This window comes from Mobula hypostoma, chromosome 12 (assembly GCF_963921235.1).
Source record: "Mobula hypostoma chromosome 12, sMobHyp1.1, whole genome shotgun sequence".
Classification (NCBI taxonomy): domain Eukaryota; kingdom Metazoa; phylum Chordata; class Chondrichthyes; order Myliobatiformes; family Myliobatidae; genus Mobula; species Mobula hypostoma.
This window is the reverse complement of record NC_086108.1, coordinates 16,207,989-16,224,944: the sequence shown is the minus strand read 5'-3', so window position 1 is coordinate 16,224,944 and position 16,956 is coordinate 16,207,989. Positions and strand designations below refer to the sequence as shown.

Genomic DNA, 16,956 nt, shown 5'->3' with positions numbered 1-16,956 from the left:
TGCTGTATGATATGACTGTGGACTGAGTTTTGGCGGGGAGTTGGAGGAGAGACGAGGAAGACCGCGGACATGTGGAGAGGCTCCGGTCGATCACTCAGGGTGGTCCCGAGCCCTGAGTCGACGGAATTTGGGTGGTCGTCTGAAGTCGAATTGAACTCCAACGTAGCGTGTAAAGAACTTGGACTTTGATAAGTGTTGGCGCCTTTTTTTTCCCATTACTTTCCTCTCTGTATCAAATGTATATTAATGTCATAGAATTAGTAATATCTATAAAGTGTATTTGTTAAAATTCACTGGGTGTGCTGGCTGATGATTGATGTTTGTGATTGATTCGGGCGGCAACTGACCCTGAGGGGAGTGTTGAGGCGGATGCTGGGCTGGATTTCCCCTAGACATACACGAGCCAATATAACGGAACGTTACAAGTGGGGGCTCGTCCGGGATTTGGACTTTTCAGGAAAGTTGTACTTGTTGTTGTGGTAAGTGGTGTGAAGATGGATCGAGATAAGATTGTAAGTTGGTGTGAATTGGAGGAGGTACCAGTGAATCATGCATGTGTGGTAAGCGGGGTCGATTATCGCATTCCGGCAGAGGTACTGGTGCGAGGGTTGAGTTTGATTAAAGGTATCGGGCAGGTAGAACTTGTAGCTAGAAGAGGTGGGAAAGAACTGGAGGCTAGCTGGATGTTGGTGCGGACGAGTGCCAACGTCATGACTTTGGAACTACCAGCGACAGTCCATGTCCCGGGGGAGGCGGGGCCGTGGGGTCTCCACACTCTCCCCAAGGACGCAAGTGAGGAGGTGCCAGAGGAGAAGGAGCTAGATGAGGCCCCAAGGGAGGTGCCAGTAGCCAGGGGTGGAGGTGTGGAGTGGGAAGGTTTGGCCAGGCCCGGCCCCCATGGGCGGGATGAGACTGCCGAGTTAACGGCCGCCATTACCTCCCTGGCGAGAAGGGTTGAGGGGCACTGCCCGAAGCTGAGAATTTTCTCGGGAGCCAAGCCCACCCCGGAAGGGGAGGATGTTGAAGATACATCCCAATTGTTAGAGGTGTGGCCAGTTTCGGATGAGGAAAAGAGACAGCGATTGGTGAAAAGCTTAAGGGGCGGGGCGGCCCGGGTGGTCCGCGATCTGAGAGCGGCACGCCCCTTGGCTTCCCTGTCGGAGTGTTTGGACGCTTTGGAGGAAGTGTTTGGACTGTCAGGGGATCCCTGGCGGCATTTAGCGGAACGGATGGGGCAGAGAAGAGGGGAAAAGCTCTCAGACTATGCTTTCAGGCTGGAAGGAAAGCTTACGGGGTTGCTGCGACGAGGGGTAGTGAAGGAGGACGAAGTGGCGGAGTTAAGGATGAGACAGATATGTAGCGGTTCCCGGGGGGATGACAGAGTGGCTTGGAGTGTACGACAGTCACTTAAGCAGAGCCCCCCTCCATCATTCGGACAGCTGATCCGAGAGGTACGGGCCGAGGAGTGTGCTTTGGGCCGACCAGGGGGCTCGGACCCTCAGGGACGGTCTTCAGCGGTTCAGGAGGTGGTAGTCGGGGTGATACCAGAGAAATCCAAGGGGTCTCCAGGGGGCCGTATCGGGAGGAGAGAGGCGGCGAGTAGTGGGTGCTATAACTGTGGGAGAGAGGGGCATTTCCGCCGGGAATGTAAGTGGCCGGGGGCGTGCTACCGCGGTGGGGAAGCTGGCCACATGCGGAAGGATTGTGAGAGACGAGATGCGCCGAGGGGGGAGGGCCCCCGGGTCACTAAGAAGGGAGAGGTGTCGGGAAACTTAGGAGAGGCTCATTGAGGGAACGGACTGGAGTCTCGGGAGGAACACGTTCCCAGAAAACCGCTATGGAACCCCGGAAAGAACAAGCACAAATTCCTGATGGACTGGAGGGACCCCGTTCCAGCGTGTCCCTACGGATAGAGGGAATCTTTGCGAAAGCCATCCTTGACACCGGGTCGCAGGTTACCTTACTGTACCGGTCGTTCTACAACAAATATCTGAAACATTTGGCAGTCACTCCGTTTAAAGCATTGGAGATTTGAGGCATAAGTGATGGTGATTACCCGTACGATGGATACTTGTCAGTGAGATTGGAATTTTCGGAGGGAGATGTGGGAGTATCGGAAGCCTTTGAGACGCTGGTGTTGGTTTGTCCGGACCCGGTGGAGACCGGTGGTGCTGCCCTGTTGGTGGGGACTAACTCCCCTCTGGTGCGACGGCTCTTGGGAGCCTGTAAAAAGAAGGGGAGGGGAGAGAACTTTTTGGAGACCCTCTCGGTACACCCCGTGTTCCGAGCGGTGTACGAAGGAGTGAGTGACCCCCAGGGGCTGGATCCTGAGTGCAAACGAGGGACGGTGTGGTGCACTCAGGCGAGGCCTAAGGTGATACGGCCAGGGGAGGAGGCATTAGTGATGGGGACCCCCAGATTCCCCGGATTACCGCCGGGCGAGGCCCTGCTAGTAGACGCCCCCGACGACCTGGAAAGGGAGTCCCGGTTCCCGGCTGGGGCGCTAGTGAGACCTGAATTGCAGAGGCCCTCAGCTGTACAGGCACGGCGGATGGGGGTGATGGTGAGGAACATAACGGAGCGGGAGATCACCTTTAAGCGCGGGATGCTCCTTGCGCACTTGTTCCCGGTGACAATGATGTCCAGCGCCCCCGTGAAGCCCACTGGAGGGAAACTATTGGGAAACGGGGGGCGGCTGACCGAGGAGGCGTTTAATTTTGAAAACTCCCCTGTACCGCTGGAGTATAAGAGCAGGCTGGTGGAGAAGATGCTGAAGCTAGGGGATGTCTTTTCTCAGGACGAGTTTGATGTGGGATGTTCCAAGAGCACTCGGCACACCATTCGGGTAACAAATGACACCCCGTTTAGAGAGAGGTCGCGGCGGTTGGCCCCAGCAGATGTGGAAGATGTGCGGCAGCACTTGCGGCAGTTGAAGGATGCAGGGATTATCGCGGAGTCCCGAAGCTCCTATGCGTCCCCCATAGTGGTGGCCAGGAAGAAAAATGGGAAGGTACGCATGTGCGTGGACTATAGGACCCTGAACCGGCGCACTGTTCCCGACCAATATACGGTCCCGAGGGTGGAAGACGCATTGGCCTGTCTGAGTGGTGCACAGTGGTTCAGTGTATTGGATTTGCGGAGTGGGTATTACCAGATTCCGATGAGCGAGACTGATAAGGAGAAGACGGCCTTTATCTGCCCCCTGGGGTTTTTCCAGTTCGAACGAATGCCCCAAGGCATCTCGGGGGCCCCAGCCACCTTCCAGCGGCTCATGGAGCGGACAGTGGGGGACATGAACCTGCTGGAGGTATTGGTGTACCTGGACGACCTGATAGTGTTTGGATCTACGTTGGAGGAACATGAGGAGCGGCTGCTGAAGGTGCTGAGTCGGCTGAAGGAGGAAGGGTTAAAACTTTCCCTGGATAAATGTCAGTTCTGCAAAACGTCAGTCAGTTATGTTGGGCACATAATCTCGCGAAATGGAGTGGCCACCGATCCGGATAAGATAGCCGCAGTCACCACCTGGCCGAGACCTCAGAAGGTGCGCGCCTTACGCTCGTTTTTGGGGTTTTGCGGATATTACCGGCGGTTCGTGAAAGGATATGCGAAAATGAGTCATCCATTGAACCAGCTGCTGTGTGGCTATCCACCTGTGGGGAGGAGGAGGAAGGGAGACCGAGGGTCGGAGGTAGGAGGATACTTGAACCCGGGAGAGCCTTTTGGATTGAGGTAGGATGCTCAATGTGAGGAGGCGTTCCAATCTCTAAAAAGGGCGCTGACGCAGGCCCCAGTGTTGGCATTTGCTGATCCCCGGAAGCCGTATGTTCTACACACTGATGCCAGTCACGACGGTCTGGGGGCTGTTCTGTACCAGGAATAGGGAAACGGATTGAGGCCGGTAGCGTTTGTCAGTCGGAGTTTGTCGCCATCTGAGAGAAACTATCCCACTCACAAGCTGGAGTTCTTGGCGTTGAAATGGGCGGTGGTGGACAGGTTGAATGACTACCTATATGGGGCCCAGTTTGAGGTGAGAACTGATAACAACCCCCTCACTTATATCCTGACCTCGGCGAAGCTGGACGCTACTGGGCACCGGTGGTTAGCAGCCTTGTCTGCCTATGAGTTCAGCCTGAAGTGCCACCCGGGGAGTCGGAACATCGATGCAGATGCCCTGTCTCGTCGGGCGCACGACGAGTCGGGCACGGCCGAGGAGTGGAAGAGTGTCCCCGCCCAGGGAGTAAAGGCCATGTGTCAAGTTGGGAGCGACGGGGTAGTCGGAGTACAGATGGGAACGGATCGGGCAGTAGATCAACTGGGGGCTGACGATGACGCGCTGCCCACTGTTTACTGTAATGTGACTGCTCTGAGGAACAGGCAGCTGCCGGAGTTGAGTCCCCAGGAAGTAGAGGCGGCTCAGCGTGATGACCCGAGCATTGGCACTATCTGGTACGCGGTTAGCCAGGGTGATATGGGGCAGGTGGAGAAGGCGAAACATGCCTCCGTTCCCCTACTACTGAAGGAGTGGCCCCGGTTGAAGCTGAAGAACCACGTCCTGTACCGGGTCACGTCGCCTCCGGACCACCCCCGGCGCTGGCAGCTGGTCATGCCTGAGAAGTATCGGAAGACTGTGCTCCAGGCTCTACATGATGATTCCGGGCACTTAGGGGTAGAGAAGACCAATGGATTAGTCAAGGACCGGTTTTACTGGCGCCGGATGAGCGGGGAAGTGGAAGAATACTGTAAGACCTGTAGCCGTTGCGTCAGGAGGAAGATCTTGCCTGCGCAGGCGGCTCTTTTGCCCCATTTGCAGAGTGCGGGACCCATGGACCTGGTGTGCATGGATTTCCTGTCTATTGAGCCAGACACCAGCAATACCGCGAACGTCTTGGTCCTCACGGATCACTACACTAGATATGCGTAGGCTTTTCCTACTAAGGATCAGAAAGCGACTACAGTGGCGAAGGTGTTATGGGAGAAGTACTTTGTTAATTATGGCCTTCCCCGGCGGATCCACAGTGATCAGGGACGGGACTTCAAGAGAACATGAATTGCTGGATATGCTTGGGGTTGGAAAGTCCAGAACCACCCCCTATCACCCGCAGGGTGATCCTCAACCCGAGAGGTTTAACCGGACCCTGCTGGACATGCTCGGCACCTTGGAGATTGGACAGAAGAGTAAGTGTAGTCAGCCCATTGCCCATTTGGTTCACTGTTACAATTGTACTCGCAATGATGCCACGGGGTACTCGCCCTACTATCTAATGTTCGGACGGGAAACGAGGTTGCCCATTGCTCTGTGTTTTGGGACTGAAGCGGGGGAAATACCTTCGAAGCCATGTCTGAAGTACGTGTCCGATATGAGGAGAGAGTTGAAAAGGGCGTACGAGTTGGCTGAGGCGGCAGCCACCAAGCAGAACCAGCGGAATAAAAGGAGGTATGATCAGAAGGTAAAGTTTGTCCAGCTATTGCCGGGAGACCGAGTCCTTATCCGGAATTTAGGACTACAGGGTAAGCACAAGTTGGCGGACCGTTGGGCAGCCACCCCCTATGTGGTGGAGAGTCAGATGCCGAATCTCCCGGTTTACCGGGTGAGACCTGAGGGCGGGCAGGGGCCTGTCAAGGTACTCCATTGGAACCACCTGTTGCCTCTGGGTCGAGAGGTGAAGATGGACCCAGAGCCCAAATGGGAGTTTACTCCTATTACGAGGACTTTGCGAGGGCGCGGAAAGAGCCCGCTGCGAAGAAAACGGGGCCGGTCCCCACCTCCAGAAGGGATACGTCATCGGAAGATGATGATTCGGACGTGTGGTACCTGCTTCCATTCGCTGATTCCCCAGTGCCGGGAGAAGAGACTCTTGGCCCTTCCATCACTGAGTCAGGGGAACCGAGGGAGGGTGTTGCAGAGCCGCCTGTATTCCAGCCGGGATTGGGGGAGGGAGTTGCAGAGCCGCCTGTATTACAGCCGGGATTGGGGGAGGGTGTTGCAGAGCCGCCTGTATTACAGCCGGGATTGGGGGAGGAGAGGGTGGAGGCAGAACCCGAGCCAGAGGGCTCACCGGGGCAGAGGGATCCCGGTGAAGGGGAAGGTCCGTCAGATAGGCCCGAGGGGTCAACTGGGGTGTCTGAACAGGGAGAGTCAGCAGAGGAAGTACAGAGGCCTCAGAGGAGTAGGCATCCCCCGGAAAGACTCACTTATATAGCGCCGGGAGAGCAGGGTGTGATCTCTACTGCCCTGCAAAGTTATGTCACTGCTTTATGCACCTGGGTTGGGTTTTGTGTTTTACAATGAGCCCTGGTGAACTCTGTTAACGTCATGAGGGCATGACTTTTTGAGGTGGGGGGGGAGAGTGTACGGGGTCTTTCTTTTGTTACATTTAAAATGGCGACTTTGTTATGTTAATCTGGGGAATGCGGCTTTGTTGTGCTTTAACGCTGAAGAGAGTTTGCGCTAACACTTTGTTTTACTTTAAAATGAGATAACAGGGTTCTATTAGCCAATGGGTGGTTATGTATGGTTTTGTTTTCGGATACCATGCTGTATGATATGACTGTGGACTGAGTTTTGGCGGGGAGTTGGAGGAGAGACGAGGAGGACCGCGGACGTGTGGAGAGGCTCCGGTCGATCACTCAGGGTGGTCCCGAGCCCTGAGTCGACGGAATTCGGGTGGTCGTCTGAAGTCGAATTGAACTCCAACGTAGCGCGCAAAGAACTTGGACTTTGATAAGTGTTGGCGCCTTTTTTTTCCATTACTTTCCTCTCTGTATCAAATGTATATTAATGTCATAGAATTAGTAATATCTATAAAGTGTATTTGTTAAAATTTACTGGGTGTGCTGGCTGATGATTGATGTTTGTGATTGATTCGGGCGGCAACCGACCCTGTGGGGAGTGTTGAGGCCGGTGCTGGGCTGGATTTCCCCTAGACATACACGAGCCAATATAACTGAACGTTACATAAACATGAAGTAACATATAACATGAAAAGAAGTGGTCCCAATACCGATCCTTACAAAACACCATTGGTCACTGGCAGTCAACCAGAAAAGACTCCCTTTGTTCCCATTCTTTGCCTTCTGCCAGACAGCCAATCTTCTATCCATGCTAGTATCTTTCCTATAAACACTGGCTGTTATCTTGTTCAGCAGCCTCGTGTGGCACCTTGTCAAAGGCCTTCTGAAAATTCAAGTGAACAACATCCACTTTGTCTATCCTGGTTATAATTTTCTCAAAGAATTCCAAAAGATTTGTCAGGCAAGATTTCCCCTTAAGGAAATCATGTTGACTTTGGCCTGATTTATCATGTGCTTCGAAGTACCCTAAAAGCTTAGAACCATAGAAACTACAGCACAGAAACAGGCCTTTTGGCCCTTCTTGGCTGTGCCGAACCATTTTCTGCCTAGTCCCACTGACCTGCACATGGACCATATCCCTCCATACACCTCCCATCCATGTATCTGTCCAATTTATTCTTAAATGTTAAAAAAAGAACCTGCATTTACCACCTCGTCTGGCAGCTCATTCCATACTCCCACCACTCTCTGTGTGAAGAAGACCCCCCTAATGTTCCCTTTAAACTTTTCCCCCCTCACCCTTAACCCATGTCCTCTGGTTTTTTCCTCCCCTTGCCTCAGTGGAAAAAGTCTGCTTGAATTCACTCTATCTATACCCATCATAATTTTATCCTTAATAATGGACTCCAACACCTTCCCAACCACTGGTCAGGTTAACTGGAGTACTAACATCATTTCTTCATATAACATGAAAAGAAGTGGTCCCAATACCGATCCTTACAAAACACCATTGGTGACTGGCAGCCAACCAGAAAAGACTCCCTTTGTTCCCATTCTTTATCTAGTAGTTCTTGAAAGATTATTACCTCAATCTCTTTAGCCACCTCTTTCAGAACCCTGGAGTGCAGTCCATCTGGTCCGAGTGACTTAGCTACCTTCAGATCTGTAAGCTTCCTAGCAGCTCCTCCTTAGTAACCACATCATCACACACTTTTGCCCCCAATACTCTCAAGTTTCTGGCATACTGTTAGTGTCTTCCACAGTGAAGATTGATGCAAAATACTTATCCTCATCCTCCATTTCTATGTCTCCCATTACTACCTCTCCAGCGTTATTTTCCAGCAGCCTAATATCTATCTCACCTCTCTTTTACTCTTTATATATTTGAAAAAGCTTTTGGTACTCTCTTTTATATAATTGGCTAGCTTACATTCATATTTCATCTTTTTTCTCCTTATGGTTTTGTAGTTGTCTTCTGTTGGATTTTAAAAGCTTCCCAATCCTCTAAAAGCCACTAATTTTTGCTATATTATATGCCCTCTCCTTTGCTTTTATGCTGTCTTTGACTTCCCTTGTCAGCCACGATTGCCTCATTCTCCCTTTAAAATACTACTTCATCTTTGAGATGTATTTATCCTGCACCTTTCGAATTGCTCCTAGAAACTCCAGCCATTGCTGTTCTGTTGTCATCCCTGCTCGTGCCCCCTTCCAATCAACTTTGGCCAGCTCCTCTCTCATGCTCCTGTAATTCCCTTTACTCCACTGTAATTCTGATATATTTGACTAAGTCCTGCTGCAATTGCATTGCTTCCTCAGCACTACCTACCCCTCCACCTATCTTTGTATCATCCACAAACTGCCACAAAGCCATCAATTCCATTATCTAAATCAATGACAAACAATGAGAAAAGTAGCAGTCCTAATACTGACACGTGAGGAACACCACTAGTCACTGGCAGCCAACCAGAAAAGGGCCCTTTTATCTATTCCCACTCGCTGCCTCCTGCCTGTCAGCCATTCCTCTATCCATGCCATATATCTCCTGTAAGACCATTGGATTTTATCTTGTTAGGCAGCATGATGTGAGTCACCTTATCAAATGCCTTTTGAAAATCCCAGTAAGTGACATCCACTACCTCTCCTTTGACCATCCTGCTTCTTACTTCCCTGAAGAATTCTAACAGATTTGTCAGGCAAGGTGTCTCTTCACAGAAACCATGCTGATTTTGACTTATTTTATCATTAGTCTCCATTACCCCAAAATCTCATCCTTAATAATAGACTTCAACACTTTCCCGACCACTGAGGTTAGGATAACTGGCCTATAATTTCCTCTCTTTTGCCTTCCACCCTCCTTAAAGAGTGGAGTGACATTTGGAGTTTTCCAGTCCTCCAGGGCCATGCCAGAATCAAGTGCTTCTTGAACGATCATGACTAATGCATCCATTAACTCTTCAGCAACCTCTCTCAGGAATGTGGGATGTAGTCCATCTGGCCCAGGTGACTTATTCACCAAAAGACCTCCCAGTTTACCTAGCACTTTTTCCTTTGTAATAGCACTCATTCCTGCTCCCTGATACTCATGGACCTCAGGCACACTGCTAGTGTCTTCCACAGTGAAGACCGATGCAAAGTACCCATCAAGTTCTGCCATTTCTTTGGCCCCATTCCTACCTCACCAGCATCATTTTCCAGTGGTCCAATATTAATCTCACCTCCCCTTTGTTTTTTTTATATAACTGAAAAAACTTAGTATCCTGTTTTATATTATCGGCTAGTTTGTCCTCATATTTCATCTTTTCCCTTCTTATAGCTTTTTAATTGCCTTTTGTTGGATTTTAAAAGCTTCCCAATTATCCAACTTCCCACTCACTTTTGCGACCTTATATGCCCTTTCCTTGGTTCTTATGCAGTTATTAATTCCTTTGTCAGCAACAGTTGCCTAGCCCTGCCATTTGAAAACAACTACTTCTGTGGGACATTTCTACCCTGCGCCTTGTGAACTATTCCCAGAAACTTCAGCCACCACTGTCCTGCCGTCATCTCTGCCAGTATCCTCCTCCAATCCACCTCGGCAAGCAGCTCTCATGCTTCTGTAATTCCCTTTAGGCCATTGCGATACTGATACATGTAACATATGTTTCTCCCTCTCAAATTGCAGTATGAATTCAATCATATTATGATCACTGCCTCCTAAAGGTTCCTTTACGTTCAGCCAACTAATAAAACCTGAATTATTACACGACACCCAATCTATGATAGCCTTTCCCCCAGTAGTTGGCCCTGAGTCATGGGTTAAGGGTGGGGCAGATCTTTATGCAGGTGGAGCCACTGTTGGCCCCCGTGCAGATGCTAATACTTCAGATGTCCCACCTGTACTCCCGAATCGACCTGAGATCATAATAACCCCAAAACTGTACGGGGCACCTCCGCAGGGTTATGAGCACCTTTTCTCAGCTTCAGTGTCATCTGCTTATGCAGCTGGAGTGGGATGATGATGCCAAGCAGCAACTTCAGGTTTGTTTTATATATTTTGAGGGGCATTATTATACCATCCTGTGGGCTAGGGGGCCACCCAAGGTGCCATTCACTGATACAGGGTAGTAATCTTGGGATTGCTGCCTGTGCCATGCAACAGTGAGGATAGGAATAGAATGAAGTGGCAGGTAAATGCATGGCTGAAGAATTGGAGTGGGGGGCAGGGATTCAGATTTCTGGACAATTCGGACCTCTTCTGGGGCAGGGTGACTAATATTCTTGCAGGCAGATTTATTAGAGCTGTTGAGGGTGATTTAAACTAATATGGCAGGGGGGTGGGAACCAGAATGATAGAACTGAGGATGAGCCAGCTGGTTTACAAGTACATGATGGATGTAACATGAATATAAGGATGGACAAGCCAATGATTGGGTACAAATGCAGACAGAGCAAAGAGTTAAATTGTAACACAGAGGCAAAATTCAAAAGCACGAAGAATGCAGACCAAAGGTGCCTTATTTAAATACTCATAGTATTTGGAATAAGATGGACAAACTCGTGGAGCGATTAGAAATCAGTCAGTATGATGTTGTGGGCATCACTGACTTGTGGCTGAAGGAAGGCCACAGCTGGGAGCTTAACAGCAAAGGATAAACTTTGTATGCAGGAAGGCATTGGTGATGGTGTGGCTTTGTTGGTAAGAGATGGAATTACATCTTTAGAAAGAGGTCGCAAATTGTGGTCAGGATGTGGGGTTACGATTGCAAAGGGAGCTGGAAAGGGCATGTGATAAGGGTAATTACACAATGGTAATGGGGGACTTCAATATGCAAGGGGATTGGGAAAATCAGGTTGGTGTCAGATCGCAGGAGAAGGAATTTGTTGAATACCTACGAGATGGCTTTTCAGAGCACCTTATGTTTGAGCCTGCTTGGGGAAAGAGTATCTTAGATTGGCTGTTGTGTAATAACCCAGATCTTATCAGGGAGCTTAATGTAAAGGAACCCTCAGGAGGCAGTTTTCATAATATGATTGAATTCATACTGCAATTTGAGAGGGAGAAACATAAGTCAGATCACAATAGAATAAAGGGAATTACAGAGGCATGAGAGAGGAGCTTGCCCAGGTGGATTGGAGGAGGATACTGGTGGGGATGATGGCAGGTTGGGGATGACAGCAGAGCAGAGATGGCTGAAGTTTCTGGAAATAGTTAACAAAGTGCAGGATAGATATATTCCACAGAGGAAGAAGTTCTCAAATGGCAGGGCCAGGCAACTGTAGCTGACAAAGGAAGTTAAGGACTGCATAAAAGTCAAGGAAAAAGCATATAAGGTAGCAAAAGTGAGTGGGAAGTTGGATGATAAGGAAATTTTTAAAATCCAGCAAAAGGCAACTAAAAAATCTATAAGAAGGGAAAAGATGAACTATGAAGGCAGACCAGTGAATAGTATAAAGCAGGATACCAAAAGATTTTTCAGTTATATGAAGAGTAAAAGGGAGGCGAGAGTTGATATTGGATCATTGGAAAATGATGCTGGTGAGGTAGGAGTAGGGCTACAAAGAAATGTCAAATTAATTTAATAGGTACTTTGCATCAGTCTTCAATGTGGAAGACATGAGCAGTGAGCCAGAGGTCCATGAGTGTCAGGGAGCAGGAGTGAGTGCCATTGCTATTACAAAGGAAAAAGTGCTAGGCAAACTCAAAGGTCTTAAGGTGCATAAGTCACCTGGATCAGATGGACTAAATCCCAAAGAACCAGGAGAGTTTGCTGAAGAGATGCATTGGTCATGATCTTTCAAGAATCACTTGATTCTGGCATGGCCCCAGAGGACTGGAAGATTGCAAATGTCATATTTAAGAAGAGAGGAAGGCAAAAGAAAGGAAATTATAAGCCAGTTAGCCTAACCTCAGTGGTTGGGAATGTGTTAGAATCTGTTACTAAGGATGATGTTTCAGAGTACTTGGAGTCTAATGATAAAGTAAGAAGTCAGCATGGTTTCTGTAAAGGTAAATCTTGCCTGCCAAATTTGTTCGAGTTCTTTGAGGAAGTAACAAGCAGGGTGGACAAAGGACAAGCAGTAGATGTAATTTACTTGGATTTTCAGAAGGCATTTGATAAGGTACTTCACATGAGGCTGCTTAACAAGATAAAATCCTGTGGTGTTACAGGAAGATACTGGTATGGATAGTGGAATGAATGGCTGGCGGGCAGGAGGCAGCAAGTGGGAATAAATGTTGGCTGCCGGTGACTATTGGTGTTTCTCAAGGTTCAGTATTGGTTTTCACATTGTTTGTCAATGACTTGGAAAATGGAATTGATGGCTTTGTGGCAAAATTTGTGGATGATACAAAAATAGGTGGAGGGATAGGTAGTGCTGAGGAAGCAACGCGATTGCAGCAGGACTTAGACAAATGGGAAGATTGGGTGAAAAAGTGGCAGGTGGAATACAGTGTTGGGAAATGTATGATCATGCATTTTGGTAAAAGGAACAATAGTGTGGACTGTTATCTAAATGGAGAGAAAATTCAAATATCAGAGGTGCAGAGGGATTTGGGAATCCTTGTGCAAGATTCCTAGAAGGTCAATTTACAGGTTTAGTCTGTGGTAAAGAAGGCAAATGCAATGTTGGCATTTATTTCAAAGGGAATAAAATATAAAAGCAAGGAGATAATGCTAGGCCTTTATAAGAGACTAGTCAGGCCACAGTATTGTCAAAGGTTTTGGGCCCCCTATCTCAGAAAGAATGTGTTGTCATTGGAGAGAGTCCAGAGGAGGTTCACATGGATGATTCCGGAAATGCACGGGTAACATGAGGAGCATTTGGCAGCTTTGGGACGCACTGGAGTTTAGAAGAGTGCATGAGCATCTCATTGAAACCTACTGAATGTTGAAAGGACTAGATAGGGTGGATGTGGAGAGGCTATTTCCTGTGGTGGAGGTATTCAGAACTGGATGGCACAGCCTCAGAACTGAGGGACCATGCTATAGAACAGAGGTAAGGAGGAATTTTTTTTAGCCAGAGTAGTAAATCTGTGGAATGCTGTAGCACAGACCGCTGTGGAGGCCCAGTCCGTACATACATTTAAGGCAGAAGTTGATCGTTTCCTGATCAGGATATGGAGAGAAGTAAGATGTATTGGATTGAGTGGCATCTGGGATCAGTCATGATGGAATGGTGGCATAGACTCAATGGGACATGTTCGACACAGCATTGTGGGCTGAAGGGCCTGTATTGTGCTGTAGGTTTTCTATTCTATTCTGTCTTGATCCCAATGACCTACATCTGATGTAAGCTGCCTAAGCATTGCCCTTCACCCCATGGGACATTTTGCCCCTGAACTCCTGAAATTGCACCTTTAAATTGCATTGGCCAAATTGCCCTTTACTTGCAAAGATGGTTAACAACAGATGGTGCAATCCGGGTCATATTACGATCGAGGAACGTGTTTGTAGACCGGATATTGAACTTTTTGCTGTTGGACTTCGGCCACAGTCCACCGAGATACAACACTGGCCGGCACGGGAGGTCATTCCTGCCTGTGGCCATCGAACTTGCAGCTCCTCCCGTGGAGGGTCAGACACCCTGAGCCGATAGGCTGGTCCTGGACTTATTTTCCATCTGGCATAGTTTGCATTTTGTTGTTTGATTGTTTGTGGTTTTTGTATTGCTATATTTATGCTCTATTCTTGGTTGGTGCGGCTGTAACGAAACGCAATGTCCCTCGGGATCAATGAAGTATATCTATCTATCTATCTATCAAAAGAAAATCTCACCCAATGGACTGCAGCAATTTCCCACCTAGAGTTCAACACTCCAAACGCACAAGAAAAAGCTGGTTGGAGATATTCTGATTCTTTCCGACGAACAGAGAAAATTATGGAAATAAAATAGAGAATGTTGGAAATAGTCCCAGGCTATTTCTGAGCAACATCTGAGGAGAGAGAAACACAGTGAATGTTTCAGATTAATGGGGAAGGATTCTGCAGAAAGGTCTTCCACCTGAAACATTTCTCTCTCCACAGACCTGATGGGTATTTCCAGCATTTTTTAACACAAGAGATTCTACAAGTACTGTAATGAAAATCCAGAGCGACACACTCAAAATCCTTTCCAGATCTGAGGCACGGTCTCCGACAGAAACATCGTTTCCATAGATGCTGCCTGACCTACTGAGCTCCCCCAGCATTTTGTGTGTGTCGCTTCAGCATTCTTTATTTTGTATCGAACTTTCAACGTTAGCAGTCTTTTTAGAAGAAGTTGCGGATTCTTCTGTCGATTCTTTTCAATATCCTGGAATCCAAAACCCAGTCAACTACATGGTGGTCGGAAACTATCACCAGCCACCTCGTGTGGGTTTAACTCCAATCTCTGCACTAGTTGGAGCAGCGAGTTACTCCGCGATCCTGCCCAATATCGCCAAATAAATCCAGGAAAAACTCCAGACTGTCGTTTGTGGGAATTTCTTGAGCACGCACCAGTTTGTAAGATTATCTCATTACATTACTGTATACAAGTATTCAAAGCACAATTCATTTTTTAAAAAAAGACCAAAGAATGCATTGGTTCGCCATGGGATCCAGTCGGGGGAATGGAATGCAAGTTTTGTTCTCGAAATCTTCAACAAACTTCATACGTTTTAACCAATTGCGTCCCTTCTCCGATAAAATCACCATCCCACGCAGAGGATTATCGAGGTATGTTAACCCGGGAGCAGTAACAATCCAGATCAAGAATCACCCTGTTCTGATGAAGAATCTAGCCTGGGGACGTCAAGTCCTCTCCATTGATGCTGCCTGGCCTGCTGAGTTCTTCCAGCGTTTTACTATTGCAACAGTAACAGCCCTCTAGAGTAGGAATTAACAAGATCCTAGTTCGCAGTTAGCCACCTACAGTTTTAGTCTCATCTTCCCAAATGAACCGAGTGTTGAATTAAACAGCGTCACAATCCCGGACACTGACACGTAAGGAAATATCTCTCTGGTCCTGGCGCCACGCTGCAGAGACCCGTCGGTGGAACCGGTCACAAATATCTTCAACCAAAGATGAGTGATTCGGGTAAAGTCTCTATAGAACCCTTCTCTCTCGAATGACACAGCTTCGCCACGCTGCTAGCACAACCGCCACAAACTTGGGTCGTATTATTATTCGGAGTTGCAGTTTAAACAGACCACTTGTTGCACGAGAAATGCTATTTTTACCATCATTTAGCACAGCCGCCAGAGAAACAAGTTTGTGGTTAGCCATCAACGCCTCTGTTCCTTTTCACTTGCAGTTGATGAGGGAGGGCGGGTCTTGCGGGAGGCCACACAGTAACTTGCATTGCGGGTGTCACAGGTAACGCAGGAAGTACTGCAAGTGATCTGCGGGTTCGCAGTATAAGGCGGTATGTTTCAGTCAGAAAGATTCAGGTAGACTCAAGTTTCCATAGCGAACTGGGGGCTTGGATTCAAGTCGATGTGAGTGGGAGAGAGCCAAAGAGTCTCATCATGTTCCAGGGAGCTTTGGATTTAACTTCAGCACATGGAGTTATACAGCATGGAAACAGCCCTTTGGCCCAACTCGTCCATTCTAATCCTTTGGCCCAACTCACCCATGCCATCCACCCACTTTTTTTAAGCACCTCATGGTTTAATAAACCTCGATAAGATCACCCCTCAGCCTCCTTTATCCCAGGGAACGCATTCTCAGCCTCTCTTTATAAGTGAAGCCCTCCAGCATCCTTGTGAAGCTTTCTGCACCCTCTCTACTTGTTGATATTCTTCCTATAGTGTGGTGTTTCCAATCAATAAACCTGGGATAAGTATGCTTATTAAAGCCTCTTGGTGCATATAATTTCTGACATCAAGTGGACCACTGGCTTTGTCTGCAGTCTATCTCTGCAGCTCTGCTGTCCCAGGTGATCCTTGAGATTGAGGATGTCTCATTTCCTCTCTAGTTCTGAGGTGACTGCTGTGGTCAATGTGGGAACCAAAGATACATCCACAGACGAGGCAAAAGCTGGTTATGTGGTGGATGTACAGAATATAAGGTGGTGTGCTCCTTCCGCCATTTGCACGGGCCTCTATGTTCTCCTGGTACGTGGACCTGAAGTTCTCAACATCATCCCAGTGCTCCTTCTTGACTTTGCACCTTCAGAGGCCACAGATTCCCGGGAGTCATGCAGGATGCTGCATTTCTTTACAGAGAGTTTGAGCCCATCTTTGAAACTGTATTTTTTTTCTGTCAATCTGCAAATCGCATCCCTTGGCAGAGCGTTAAATAGAATTGTAAGGGGGTTTCGTCTCTTATGTTACTGCGTAGGCTAATTAAAATGGCTTCTTTGTTATGTTATACTTGGGAATGCTTCTTTGTTATGTTAAATGCTGAGAAAGTCCTCCCGCTAGCAGTTTGTTGAATCACGTTACTGATAAGAAGATGTTATGAACCAATTGGGATAGTTGTTATGTTTTTGGTATATCTGTAAGATATTATATGCGCGGGGTTTTGGGGCAGAAGGCGGGAGAGAGAGACAGAGGATGGACCAGGTGCTGTGATGTCCGCTAACGGGGTCGGACCCCAAGGAGGGCGTTCGGCGAGGAGACGGAGACGGACTTGTGTGGAGCATCTGGTCGACCACCGTTGTTGGTCCCAGGCGGCCGGTCGAGCTGATCCGAGGGGTCGCAGGGTGAAGAAGAAGGGTCTTGA

General features: G+C 48.4%; 1 protein-coding gene across 4 annotated transcripts in view; it reads left to right on the top strand.

Annotated features, from left to right (window-relative positions):
• Nucleotides 1-6,434: 6,434 nt before the first annotated feature.
• LOC134354630 (regulator of G-protein signaling protein-like) overlaps nt 6,435-16,956 on the top strand; it is a 182,983-nt gene continuing 172,461 nt past the window's right edge. For 2 of the 4 annotated variants that reach the window (XM_063063659.1, XM_063063660.1), the window contains exon 1: nt 6,435-6,727. The gene's annotated coding sequence lies outside the window, so the exon portion shown is untranslated. The remainder of the gene's footprint in view (nt 6,728-16,956) is intronic. The other 2 variants (XM_063063662.1, XM_063063661.1) reach the window with 2 other exon arrangements.